Source organism: Aquarana catesbeiana, linkage group LG07 (assembly GCF_042186555.1).
Source record: "Aquarana catesbeiana isolate 2022-GZ linkage group LG07, ASM4218655v1, whole genome shotgun sequence".
NCBI classification, from domain to species: Eukaryota; Metazoa; Chordata; class Amphibia; order Anura; family Ranidae; genus Aquarana; species Aquarana catesbeiana.
In genome coordinates this window covers 255,269,097-255,283,722 of record NC_133330.1, presented here as the reverse complement: position 1 = coordinate 255,283,722, position 14,626 = coordinate 255,269,097, and positions in this window count along the sequence as shown.

The following is a 14,626-nucleotide window of genomic DNA, read 5'->3' as shown; positions in this document are numbered from 1 at the left end:
GGGCCCCCGACAGTGGCGGAATGCCACAGCCCACTCATAAGTGCTAACTTTATGACCCTGGTAACTCCTTCACTACCTCCTAGAGAGTTAGCATATGCCATCCTGAAAAGAGGTGTCTTTTGATTGGGTGGGCAACGCAGAAGAGGCCACATCCTCTGTTTGATTACAGCAGCATAGTACTCACCCATCACGACCCACTTCATTGGCCAAAAGTGTTGCTGGGGAGAACAGCATGCTCCTCAGATGAATGTGATTCTCCAGCCAGGCATTCTCATGGTAAGGTGCAAAAATCAGTTCCTTGGCATGATGGACAGGAGTTGGAAAAAAGCCAAGCCAGCATTTGTCGATTGAGTTGGGAAGGATAGTGCAGTTTTCCTCCATGCAACTACCTGAATAGGGGAGGTGTGATGATAATGAGAACTGGGCACCCCAAAAACTGTGAGAAGACACATTGCAGCCATGTTGTTTTGAATTCATAATTGATCCCCCCTTATCATCTCCATGTCTTTTAATAATAAACATCTACAAAGGTTATCAGCATTTCCTATATAAAGGAATATATAGATATACACAAATTGAACTGGAATATTGATTGGCCTGAACAGAGTCAGTTAATATCACCATTCAGGGGGGTATATGAAAAGACCTCCTTACACCCAACGCATTTCGGGATATATTTAGGTCCTTCTTCAGGGATGCAGAGGAAGGAGGAATTCATCTATAGCATAATCGAAAATATATGTAATCAGTATTCATAGGTAGAAAATTGCATACATAATACATAAAAATATTAGTATTACAATGATCCACTTACATAGTGTTGAATGGTAAGATGATTTTCAATACTCCGTTATGTAACATTTAAAAAGTGTAGGCAAATAACACAAAGAAGCTGTGCCAATGGGGTGGCTATTTTAAGGCATATGGGTATCAAAAATAAAAAATAAATAAAACTAGAGTAGACAGTAAAAAACTCAGTGTTGTAGTAATCGACTCCAAGGAGAATTGTCTCCTTACACTCCAGGGCAGTTAAACGGCCAGAAGGATATACTGGGGCCGAAGTGTGGAAGTCCCTAAAAGTAAGAACAGTGTACTGAATTATAGTTCCCCAATTGGGACAATTAATATATTTTAGTATTAAGTACTTGGTGGATGCATAATTGGGTAACCTGCGTAGATGTGCACAAATCAATACAAGCTAAGAAGCACAGGAAATTGGAAGCAGACTACAGCAACTGCAAGGATAGTAAAACAAATAGTCCATCAATTAAAGGTGTATTTGCCGTAATCACAATCTAATTTGCAAGGGATATATGTATATATATAAGTCCATATATAACAATGAATTGATGGAGGGTATTGTCAATATCAAATTGCAGGCGTAATAGCAGGTGCAATATATATCTGTACCAAACACACCTATATGCCATGAATATTCCGACCAAAAAGTGGAAGTATAATCCAGATATATAAAGTTGAAAAGTAAAATATTTGCATTGTCATGGCAATAAGGGGGGAGGCACATGTATCAAAAGTCTTAAATGAAAGTATATATATTAATTACAAAGTAATTAAAATAAGTATGTCAAAAGTTTTTAAGCAAACCACAGAAGTCGTTTTACTGTACCAACCAAGGGTTTGCAACAGCTAACTGTGGTAATTCAAGGTAACAGAGGGTGGTCTTTACCTGAGTTATGAGGAAGTTTTGAAAGAACCAGCCGCACACCCCGACATCCAGCAAGCAAATGCTGGGTGTGGGAGTGCGGTGGCTGTGTATTTATAATGGGTACTCCCCAATCAGCTGACGCAACTAGTTGCGAACAGCTGATGTTGGGGAGAAACTGATGGGAAATCCTTTAGAAACTGTCAGAGAACCATTACAAACACTCGTTCCCGTGCGCCAGCCAGACGTGCGGCACGAATGTGTGAACCCCGGACCAGGCACGCACGTTAGTACTCTCATATGAACGAGTGCACGTCGGCGTGGGCATGTCCGCAAGCTAACGAATCACAGCATAGGGCGCCCTATTTAAAGGATCAGCATACTAGTATCAGTACTGGATTGTCTCAGCTAGTTCCTGTATCCTTGATTGCTGTTTGATTGAACTTTGATCCTGAAACCTTGGCCTTCCTGACTACTCTTTTGGATTATCCCTGCAACTCTGTTTACTTCTGCTTCCTGTACTGAACCCGGCTTGAACTTCTGACCACGGCTCTGTCTTCCGATCTTGTACCTCTCTGCCAGCCCATTGCCAACCTCCGCTAGCCCCTGACTACGAACCTGCCTATCGATTGTGCACCTTCCTGCCAGCACGTTGCCGACTCCTGCTTGTTCCCGACCTTGCAAGTTCTCCTGTTGGACTTTCCTGAACCTATCCAGGATCAACATCTCACCAGCTTCTCTAGGCTCCGGTGTTCCTGATCCTGCCAACAGGCACCTGCACCCTTCCATTGCCCTAGCAGCCCTGTCTCCACCTCCAGGGGTGTTAGGACCGGAACCGTGTAAGAGGCCACCCTCGCCATTTCAGACTCCACAGTAAGGTACGTGACAGAAACCCCCTGGACTGAGTGTGCGCGGCCCGGCCCCCATCGCACATGTGCGAACGTCAGCGCGTCGGAGCGGTGTCACGCCACACCCAGTCCACCGACACAGTAAGCCTCGCCAGCGGACAGAGCATGCTCAGTCCGCTGGAGTGGCAAGATGGAGGTCGTGGGTGGTGATGTTACACGTCCAACGAGCTCCAAAACGCCGCCTAGGTAGATTAACCAGGCGGCTTTCTGTGCCGGGCAATCCTGGTGGTTGGCTGCACAAGGAGTATGGAGACAGAAGGAATTGAAACAACTAAATAATTTACCTGTAATAACATTTAGGAAGTGGTAATTAAATCATTGAAAAAAGAGAAAATATAAATGTCTATACCCACATAGCACGGAAAAGACATCCCCATAGGCAAAGGTTCTGTACTGATGGTTTAGTACATGGAGAAGTATTTCACGGGTGTAATGATGTTTATATGCAGAAATTGGACTGTAGATATCTAAAATTCAGACAAATATTTGATATTGAAGTTAGAGGAAATATAGTGAGCATATAATATTGATATCTTATATAGATTTACAACAGACCAGGACACTAATCATTTTTGTAGATACATTCATAAATATACATATCTCTATACAATAACATTTACATATACACAAGTATCATGTACAGAAAAGGGGGAAAGTATGAGAAGAGGGGGAGATAATACAGATATGTGTCACAGTTAGATTAAAGCAGAGGGACACGTGTTCAAAAATTGTATTTATAAAGAAGAAAATAGGATTAGGAGTTTATTTTTTAGGAGTTTATTTTTCCATTCCACCTGAGGAGAAGCCCTCAAGGAATGGTTTGAAACATATGGCCTCGTTGAGGTCTGGAGGCATTGTTGCTTTAAGCTGGTGGATCCATCTTAATTCCATCTGGAGAAGAGTTTTGTTCCAGTCGCCCCCCGGGATTGGGGTGTATCCGGTCCAGAATCAAAAATTTGACACTGGGGAATACTCCGCCATGTACCAAAGATGCATGGCATCCCAGGGGGAGGTCAGGATTGCATACCTGCATGCTGCGGATATGCCTATAGGCCCTTCTCCAGAATTCCAGTTCCAGTCCAGGTCTTCCCAATGTAAAAGCAGCTACAACTACATTGGAGCAAATAAATTACTCCGAAGGTCCTGCAATTGGCAAAATGCTTTGGCTAAAAGGTTTTCCCGTTAGGGAGGGTAGGATTTTTTTGTGTAAGCATATATCTGCAGTAGTTGCATGTGCAGCACATAAATGTGCCTTTAAACTTGCAATGCAATTTAGTTGACTCGTTTTTGAACTCACTGCTGACAATTTTGTCACTAATGGAGGTAGCTCTTCTATAGGTAAAAAGAGGTTTATCCGGGACAAATTGTCCCAGTGAAGAATCTAGTGTCAGCATATGCCAATATTTTTTTCGATGATTCTTTTGACTTGATGTTGTTGTTTATTGTACTTCATGATCATTCTTAACTTATTATCATCAATTTGAGGTTTTTTGGTGTATAATAAATCATTTCTGGACTTCATAGACGCTTGCTTATAGGATCTTTTCAGAGAGCCGTGTGAATAGCCTCTTGCAAGGAGTCTATCACATAATTTTGCTGCTTCTTTTACAAAAGTTTCATCATCTGTACAGTTACATTTTATTCTCAAATATTGACTGTAAGGGATGGAGTCAATTAGAGGTTGAGGGTGGAAGCTTACAGCATGGAGTATCGTATTCCCTGCTGTAGCCTTTCTGTATAGTTTGCTACACAATTTTCCTTCATCTCCCTTGTAAATTTCCATGTCTAAGAAGGTGGTACACTCTTTGTCATAGGACATGGTGAAGCTTAAATTAAAATCGTTTCTGTTCATTCTTAACAGACACTGCTGGAGCATGTCCTGTGAGCCATCCCAGATAATTAAGATATCATCAATATAACGATACCATCCAAGGATGTGATCAGTGTAGATAGCCAGACTTTCGTCTGCTAAAAACATTCTCTCCCACTCCCCCAGGTACAGGTTGGCATACGATGGGGCACAGCAAGTCTCCATTGCAACCCCCTGCACCTGGAGGTAGTGGGAGCCGTTAAAAGTAAAGGCATTGTGTTCAAGGACATACTCCAGCAGTGAGAGAATGAATTCATTATAAACGGGGTCTACAACAACATTTTGTTGCAGGACATGGTTGATAGCTGCTAAGCCTTTCTTGTGTGGGATAGAGCTGTACAATGTTTCTACGTCTATTGTGACTAAAAGAGCGTAGTCGGGCATGTCAAGTTCATCAATGATCTGCAAGAGGTGGACAGTGTCTCTCATATAAGATGGTAATGATATTACATATGGTCTTAAAAATTTGTCTACTGATTTGCTTGCATTATCACTGATTGAGCTGATTTCTGAAATAATAGGCCTTCCTGGAGGATTTTTGGAATTTTTGTGGATTTTAGGGAGTATATAAAACGTGGGTACCTTTGGCAAGCAGTTTCTGATAAAGCCCCACGTCTGTTTATTAATTATATTATTCAGATAGGCGGCGTCTATTAATGCATAAAATTCTTTGTTGTATTTCTTGATGATGTCCGCCGGAATTCGGCGGTACCAATCATGATTGTTGAGGTTTTTTTTTTGCATGTATTGATGTAGTCTTTGCTGTTAAGAAGAACAACATTACTGCCTTTATCCAAAGGTTTTTTAGTAATTTTATTATTGTCAGCAAGTAATTTCAACGCCTCAAACTCTTTATTATTTAGATTAGTGGGGCCCATGGCCTTTATCTTTAATTTCTCCAAATCTTTGTTCGCTAGTTTCAAAAATGCCACAGCATTTGGGCTAGTGCTAGGAGGTGGACAAAAATTGGATTTTTTCTTTAATAATGATTTGGAAGGATTGGTTTTAGTATAGTAATCCTGTTCCTCAATTCACTGTAAGATTCAAGGTAAGTCAACAGAGTCAATGAGGTCTGCTGTGTTGTTCTCCTCAAGAAGAGAGATCAGCTGATCCAAAGCTTTTTTCTCTTGAGGAGTGTGGTCTATATTTCCTTGCTGTCTATGGTAGAGTTTTTTGAGGATTAGTTTACGGATAAATAAGTGGAGGTCTTTATATACCTCAAATTTATCCAGGTTTCGACTTGGGCAGAAATCTAATCCCTTCTTCAGAACTGAAACCTCTTCTTCCGAAAGACTATACGAAGAGAAGTTAATTATACTTAGGTCAGCATTGGTTGGCATTTGGGATTCATTCAAAGGACTCATAGTGTTACTTTTGTGTACGTGTTGAGGTTGAGTGGTGTTGGCTTGACGCCTGCTAAAATTCGGTCTAAAAAAGATGGATCATTAGAGTCTGGTTCAAGTGAGACAGGAGGTGCACTGGTGATTGGGGACATGTGATGATAATTTTTGTGTAGAGGGATTCAATGGTGTTTCAGATAAGGGAGTGACCAAGTGAGGAAACTTGGATGTGTTTTCCAAGACTTGTTTTTTAGCTTTTTCTTTCCAATATTTTTATTGAATATAGTGTATGAAAAATATACAATACATATTGCTCAAATATAATCAACAATGTAGAAGAGATTAAGAGAACAGAACTCGGCCAACATGGCCTACACACAGTACATGTAGCAAAATGTAACATTTTTTACTGGTTGAGTATATCAGTTCTACATCTGTCTGTCCTTATATTTTAGTTGCCCCAGAATCGTTACCTTATCACTTATGTATTCCTTGTAGAGAGGTTGTGGCACCGGGCGCTCACCCGTCCACCCAGCTTGGGATCTGTTTTTTTAGCTTTTTGATCTAGAGCTGGGTCACCATAATATTATATAACAGATTTATGTGTCTTGAAATTATGTCATTTCTCACATAGATTGATAATCTCTGTATCATGAGCTTTAGATCTTTTGGTATATTCTCCTATCAGTGTTTCCATTAGGTTGCGTGAGCATGTCTGAAGTATTTGTTCCCATGTTTGTTTGAACTCAGTGTCCAGGTCGTCCAAGGTTGGAAAGATCTGGACACGGAGTCCAAGGGGATTGATGTTGTCTCTAATGTAGCCCCTAAAAGTTTTCACATGCCAGAACATGAGTGATTTCTTCTCTAGGATTTTTGACAGTCTGAAGAAAAGGGATGAAATCTCTGAGTCAATCTGTTCGTTTCGCCAAATTTTTTGAGGTACCCCTCCATGAGGGATTCCCAATCGTCACCTGTGAAGTTACCTTCAAAATCCATGCTATTTACTTCAAGGTTCAAATGTTAAAAAGAAGAAGAAGGTAATATAGATCGTTTTTATAATTTGTTCAGAGTTTTATTCAGAACAGAGAAAGGATACACACGGGTGCACTGATGAATATTGTATTAAAAGCATAAATTGTCAGACATGGCGGGGAGCGGTATTTACTACCAGTTGTTTAAAAAAAGAAAAAGCGAATGGCAAAATTATGCTTTAAGGCGTGCCACATTTAGTATTCAAGAAAGAAAGAAGAGGTTTCCCCTAAGTGGACTTTTAAGGCAACTAGTGGTATCATATAAACAAATATGCAAATTATTAAAGTAACAATACATTTTAATAATAAATGAACATGATTAAAAGATATACACAAATAGAACTGGAATATTGATTGGCCTGAACAGAGTCAGTTAATATCACCATACAGGGGGGTATATGAAAAGACCACCTTATACCCAAGGCGTTTCGGGATACATTTAGGTCCATCTTCAGGGTTCAGAGGAAGGAGGAATTCATCTATAGCATAATTGAAAATATATGTAATCAGTATTCATAGGTAGAAAATTGCATACATAATACATACAAATATTAGTATTACAATGATCTACTTACATAGTGTTGAATGGTAAGATGATTTTCAATATTCTGTAATGTAACATTTAAAAAGTGTAGGCAAATAACACAAAGAAGCTGTGCCTATGGGGTGGCTATTTTAAGGCATATGGGTATCAAAAATCAAAAATAAATAAAACTAGAGTAGACAGTAAAAAACTCAGTGTTGTAGTAATTGACACACACACAGAGCCACTAAAGCATTTGTTTGTGTGACAGACACCATTTTCAGTTATCCATACCCCTTTTACCAAAAGCTTGTACTTGGCCTTGAAAAAGCCAGAACAAATTTAAAAATTCAACTACAAAAGAGATGGGCTGAACACCCCCCCTGTTTGGTTCCCAGCGGAACTCCTGAACAGGGGAAAAGTTCTAACCCGAACGACAAACCACATTGAAGTCTATGGCAGCTGAACAGGAAAAATCAAAAGTGCCCATTTGGAAGGCTTATATGCAAGTAATTGGCCATAAAAGGGGTATGGGGGGTCTGGCTACTGCCTTGGGGGACATGTATCAATGCAATTTTTTTTAAAAAAACAATCGATTTTTCAGGAGCAGTGATTTTAATGATGCTTAAAGTGCAACAATAAAAATGAAAAATTACTTTAAATATAGTGCCTGGGGGGTCCCCTTAGCTTGCCTGTAAAGTGACGCATCTGTAGCATGCATAGAACATGGTGCAACAAAAATGGCATTTCTAAAGAAAAAAAACGAGTCAAATCCCATTTAAAATTACTTGCGGTTACAATTGCCGGCTATTGAAAAAAAAATAAAGAACAAGAAACGGCGTAGAGCCCCCAAAATCCATACCAGACCCTTATCTGGGCATGCAGCCTGACATGGGGGTGTATACACCGCTCCTAAAGCGCCCCAAAGATGCTGTTTGCAGGACTTTTTTTAACGTCCCACAAGTGCACCGCTCCAGTGTGAAAGCACTCGGGCTTTCACACTGGAGTGACAAGAGAGGTGCTTTACAGGCGCTTTGCAGGCGCTATTTTTAGAGCTAAAACGCCTGTAAAGCACCTCAGTGTGAAATTAGCCTAGGCCTTATTAAAAGAGCTGCTACTCAACAAACAGTATTTTTTAGGTCTACTTTCACACTAAAAATAGCGACGCTTTACCGCCTCCCCCCCGCCCCAGTGTGAAAGTGCCCTAAATGTCCTCCCTGGCAATGCTCAGATTCCTGTGCATTCCCTTGCCTAGTAGCATTGATAATGGAGAGATATGGTTTTCAAGATTCACCCACTTCAATGGGGTTTGCATTATAGTTCTCAATTTGCAGATTTTTCAGGCGATTTATTTGAACACCTCTGATGTTGTGACCACAACAATATCACCTTGAGGATTTGAAGCATGGCACAACCTGTGATGACCAAGCATTGTGTTTGATAAAGCACCCCAGGACCGGATAAGTACCGGTTCAATAATTTATGTTTAAGGAATATTGACTGTGTAACAATTTACTTAGTCTGGATTATGCACTCCAAAGGACTCCACAGGAATCTTATTGGTAGTCCAGTGCTTTATAGACTGTGCATCTATTTTTAGTGCGAGGAAGGGAGTCTAGGATACAGAGTGATTTCACAATTGAATACATGAATATGTGAAATATACTTCACTTTCATATCTTATTCCTGACATTTGAACCTCCTCTAGACCACTACTATCAGCCTCCGGAAACATTTAATTCAGTGTTTGGTTGTCTTCGCAATTTGCCATTGGTCTGTGTTCATTTGGATCTGGGACTTTGGTGCAACATCCATGCTTTCTGTGGTTCATCTTCACTCCTTTACCTCACAGGACAATCTTGCCAGCTACCCGAGTGTACAACTCCATCTATGTTTCTTCTCTTAAGTAGCTTAGTGCTAATATAGAGGACATTATATACAATATATACACAACACAATAGCACTTATGGTTCTACAATACAACTGTAGAGGTGGTCACATTCTTTTAGCAATGTATGTGTCTTGTCATATGTGTGTTTTTATATGTAGCTTTCCATAACTTTTAATACCATTAAATTTGTTGTCTTATTGTAATGGACAGTGGGCTGTGAGAGTTTTTTTGTTTTGTCAAGCGTGGAGGCGGTTTAGCTAAATTTAGGCTTTTTATTCTTGATTTACACATATATAGTTTTAGCTGAAAGCTCCTGCTCCTATCCTTTTCCTCTCCTCATCCATTTGATGAGGATACACAAACTTTTCAAGTTTATTCTCATTTTTATTAGCATATATAGGCTTTACTTGGAGGGTTCTTTCTTTTTCGAGTGTTGCAAAACTTCAAACACGCTTAATAGCTCTGGTGAGGAGACTCCCATACAGCAAGGCTTTGCTAGATGGGGACCCAATAGTAGCTCAGACCATAAAAATACAGAAAGGAGTGCCAGACCAAAACCAGGTAAAATAATTCAAGTTAATTGCTGCTCAGCAGCTTCTGTAAAGTTTTTCATCCAAGTTTTATCCTATGTTGAACCCTGATAAAGGGGGAGTGGTGTTGACCCCAAAATGCTTTTGTAGTTTTTACTTTCAAAAGGTTTTTATTTTTCAAACCAAAGAAATATGAACACAATACGTTATATCAACATACATCATGGTAATTTATAGTACATTGGAGATGCGGTGGTATAAGTATATACAGGGCTTTTTTTCAGCTGGAACTTGGTGGAACTCAGTTGCACCACCTTTGGCTCAGACCCTCTGCTTTCTGCTCACCACCATCACTTGTAAACACAGAAGTCTGTCTTCTGTGTTTACAAGTGACCGCTTTTTTCCCAAAGGCTCCCACAGATCTGATCTCCTGAGCAGCTCCCACTGAGTGCAGGATGGGGAAAAGGGAGATGCAGGTGTTCAGGGTGCAGTGCGGATGCCAACACCCCCACTGGATGATCTCCCTGTGAACTACAGTGTGAGGGAAGGTTCTGGAGCCAGCTGGGTGCTTCAGCTTAACACAGCAGCAAAAGTTGGACATGTGGAAGATGGTGGAGCTTTTAAGGAGGGGGGATTGCATGCAGAGGTCAGAGCTGAAGAGGGGGGAAAGTGAGATGTGAACGGGGGGATAAAGAGGTAAGCAGCTGTGGAAGAAGTCTGAACTCTGTGTAGCTCACCCCTGAATGTTGCAATGTAAGTAGTGTACCTCTGAACTCTGCACATAGCGCAACCCTGAACCCTGAACTCTGCATACTGTGTGTAACCCCTCCTCCGGACTCGGCCCTCTGTTCGTATTGCACTCCTGGTATTTAATGCTCTTTAAGACCCGCCCATTGTGAAATTTGACCACACCCACTATTTGATGGAGGGTGGGTGTGAGGGAGATGGGGATTTCGGGGGTCGTGGTTGAGTTCCTGCACCTATTTTTAGAGAAAAAAAATGGCCTGAGTATATAACAATGCAACCAAGTCAGGTCACTAGGGGTTTCCTTTCAACTATGGCCTGGTCTTTATAAATACTTCCACAGGTATCTTGGACCTGGGATGGGGGGGGGGAGCGGCAGCAGGACCAGAAGGGGAAAATCCCTGCTCCCGGCACTCCTAATGGGATCATTCTGTGCCAGGCGGAGATCCCCTCCCTCCACCGCCACCACCCCACCCCGTAATCATCAAACAGAAAGCAATCATTGTGGGAGTCTACTTCAGGGGAACCCCTATTGGTGAATTCGATGTACTACGAGGTTTGCATTGCTGTGCAAAAAAAAATTGTCAAGTGCGAAATATAGCATCTCCTTAATTCAAACTATTAGATAGAAGATACGAAAGGAAGAGAAGGAGGAGATAGAGAAAAGAAGAGGAGGAGAAATATGAGCCAGCTAAACTTACACTACATGTTCAGAGGAAATCCTAATCCTTCTGAGGTTTATCCCTAGCCAGGGGTCACATCTCCACAATACAGTGATAATTGGTGAACAGCGTGCTTAATCCAAGCGAAGGTGGTGTGCTTTTCCTTTGATGGTTCCACCCTGAAAGGCCCTGACCGGGTTAAGGTCGCAAGCTTCTTTAAGCTTGCCGTTTGGTAAGCGTGCATTCTTATCAATACCACAGTGGTGCGGTGAAGGACATATTGATTTATTTGTATTTCCACCTATCTACGCTTCCCACTTTATCCACTATTTATGATCGATTTTGGATAGGACTTTTTTACCTTTGTTTATTATGTACTTTTATATGAACTTTGAAGCCTATCTCAAATTTGGGTCTAATATTTAACTTATCTGATTTGGTTATATCATATACACCTTTTTTTTTGTCACAGCGCTGCTCTTTTTGTATTTATTATGAGCCAGTCCTTAGTTTGTGGATTCAAGCTGATTGGGGAGAACACCGGGGGTAAACAAAATGCCTATAAATAGAGCCCAAGGTTCCCAAACAATTAGTCCAACTGATATCGCTAAGCAATGAACATGATGAACTGGCGAGATAATGTACGGAACAATGTATTTGCATAACTATTGTCACACTTGCATACATATCCACACATTGTTACGTACATTATTTTGCAACTTCATCATGTTAATTGCTTTGCCGTTCTAATGCTGCGATATGAGTTGTAGTATTTGATGGGATTATTTAAGTGTGTGTTAGGAAAGCTGCGCAGGTGTGATGCAGCCCTGGGAGGAGTTAGTGTAGTTGGTAGCTTTTATGTCGCAATGCGACATGAGGAAGAAATCCCTTTTTGTGCACGCGCTTGCGCATGCGCATTGTAGGGTGACCACATTTCCAAACTGCCATTCAGGGACAATTTTGCCAAGGAGCAAAATTGTTGAATGTAGTGAACCCTGCTTATATCATCCCAACACCATGCTGGAAATGTATTTCTGTTATTACATTGTAATAATAGACCCCCTTCCCTAAGTACAGATCCCCCTCCCTCAGTACAGACCCCCCCTTCCCTCAGTACGGATCCCCCTCCACTAACTATAGACCCCCTCCCTCAGTACGGACCCCCCTTTCCATTATGTATAGACCCCCCTCCCTCAGTACGGACGCCCCCTCCACTAACTATAGACCCCCTCCCTCAGTACGGACGGCCCTCTCCACTAAGTATAGACCACCCTCCCTCAGTACAGACCCCCTCTCCACTAAGTATAGACCACCCTCCCTCAGTACGTACCCCCTTCTCCACTAAGTATAGACGCCCCTCCCTCAGTACGTACCCCCCTCTCCACTAAGCATAGACCCCACTCCCTCAGTACGTATTCCCCTCTCCACTAAGTATAGACCCCCCTCCCTCAGTATAGACCCCCCTCTCCACTAAGTATAGACCCTCTCCCTCAGTACGTACCCCCCTCCCCACTAAGCATAGACCCCCCTCCCTCAGTATGGACCCCCCTCTCCACTAAGTATATATAGACCCCCCTCCCTCAGTACGGACCCCCCTCCCTCAGTACTGACCTGCCACTAAATACAGACCCCTCCTCCATCAGTTTAGACCCCCCTGACTAAGAATAGACCCCCCTCCCTGAGTACTGATCCCCTCCCTCAGTACAGACCCCCCTTCCTCAGTATAGACCCCCCTCCCTCAGTATAGACCCCTCCTCAGTACAGACGCCCCTACTAAGTACAGACACCCCTCCCTCAGTATGGACCCCCCAATACGTACAGACCCCCCCAGAGTACTGACCCCCCTCCCTCAGTACAGACCCCCTACTAAGTACAGAACTCACCTCAGTACAGACCCCCCCACGGTACTGACCCCCGAACTAAGTACAGACCCCCCCACAGTACTGACCCCCTCCACTTCCACTTGTGCTAGTAGAGAGGTGGGGATCGGAAATGTGCTGGGGGGTGCTTTTTACCTTTTTCTGATCACTGTCCCTGTCCCCCTCCTCTGTCCATCTACATGCATATAATATTATAAGCTTACAACAGACTTCAGATCAGTGCCAGTGTCCCTCTTCCGGCTCCTCTGTACATGTAAACAGCCGAGGGGGGGGCGGCTTCGGCCCGCTCTGCAGTATGAGGCAGGGATACAGCCAGGGGCAGAGCCACGGAGGTCGTAACCTAGACTGCATTGCAGGTGGATTAGTGTCTTTGGGGCTGCCCCCGCTGACAGCCTAGTCCGACAGTGGAGAGTGTTAGGTGCGGAGGAGGAGAAAGTTAACTTCTCCTCCGCTTTGCATGCTGGGCAGAGTCGTGACTGTGAAGTCACTGGCTGCTAGCTGCCAGGCGGCTCTAGCAACCAGTGGCCAGAGTCTCAGGTAGAGCTGGAGGCGGAGCGAGTGCCAGCGATATGGCGGGGTTTGCTCGCTCTGTCAATTTCATTCCGGGACAATACAGTGAAAGTGAATGAATGTGAAAGTGAATGAAAGTGCCCAGGACCCGGGACAGACCTGCTATTTGCAGGATTGTCCCAGGCAATCCGGGACATGTGGGCACCCAAGCGCAGTGCACATGGTTGGACTTTTTTGACAGGTTGGAGCTTTTGACAGAACACTGGGTCACTTCCTTCACGAAAAGAGCAGCTGCTGATATGCAAGGTAAGTGTGGGTGGTGTCTTGTGCTCTGTGTTGGGGGATGTGCTAGTTAGCGTTGTTTATTGGGGGGGGAAGAGACTGTTGTGTGTAGTGATCCTTTGCACACATTCACTTCCTGGGCTTGCACTCACTGCCTCTTTCTCTGCACATTAGGCTTCCTGCATTTGTACATGGTGCTGTAAATACACTATCTACTATGTATATATGGTCTAAGCTCGTTTTTTAAAGGAGCAGTGATTGAAAACAGTTGGCGCAGAGCACAAGCAAATATGCGGCCTCCGAGTAGCTGGGCCTTGGCACAGAGTGAATGCATATTTGCATATAATAGTGCCAGCAGCCCTGCCTCTCAGAATGGCAAACCCCTTAAAGGGCCGTTGCCAAGGGGTGAAGGATGTTTAAAGTGAAAACAGAAAAGTGAAATTTTATATTCAAGAGAGTGTCTGTGTGTGTGTGTGTGTGGGGCGGGGGGGGGGGGGGGTCCCCTTCGTCTGCTTCTAAAGAGTTGCATTTGTCCCGAGTCTCAAACCTGCTGCAGCAATAATGACATTTAAACACCAAAAAATTACATTTGAATAGTTTTCCATGGCTGCAAGCCATTTCTGGCAATATAACCACAAAACAACTAGACCACGTGGCTCTTCCCCCTCCCTCACCTCCTCAATGCATACCAGGCCCTTTGGGGCTTGTATGGGTTTTAAGGGGAACCCCAGCATCAAATGTAGCATAAATAAACAGCATGGGGCCCCATACAAAATCTATACCAGATCCTGA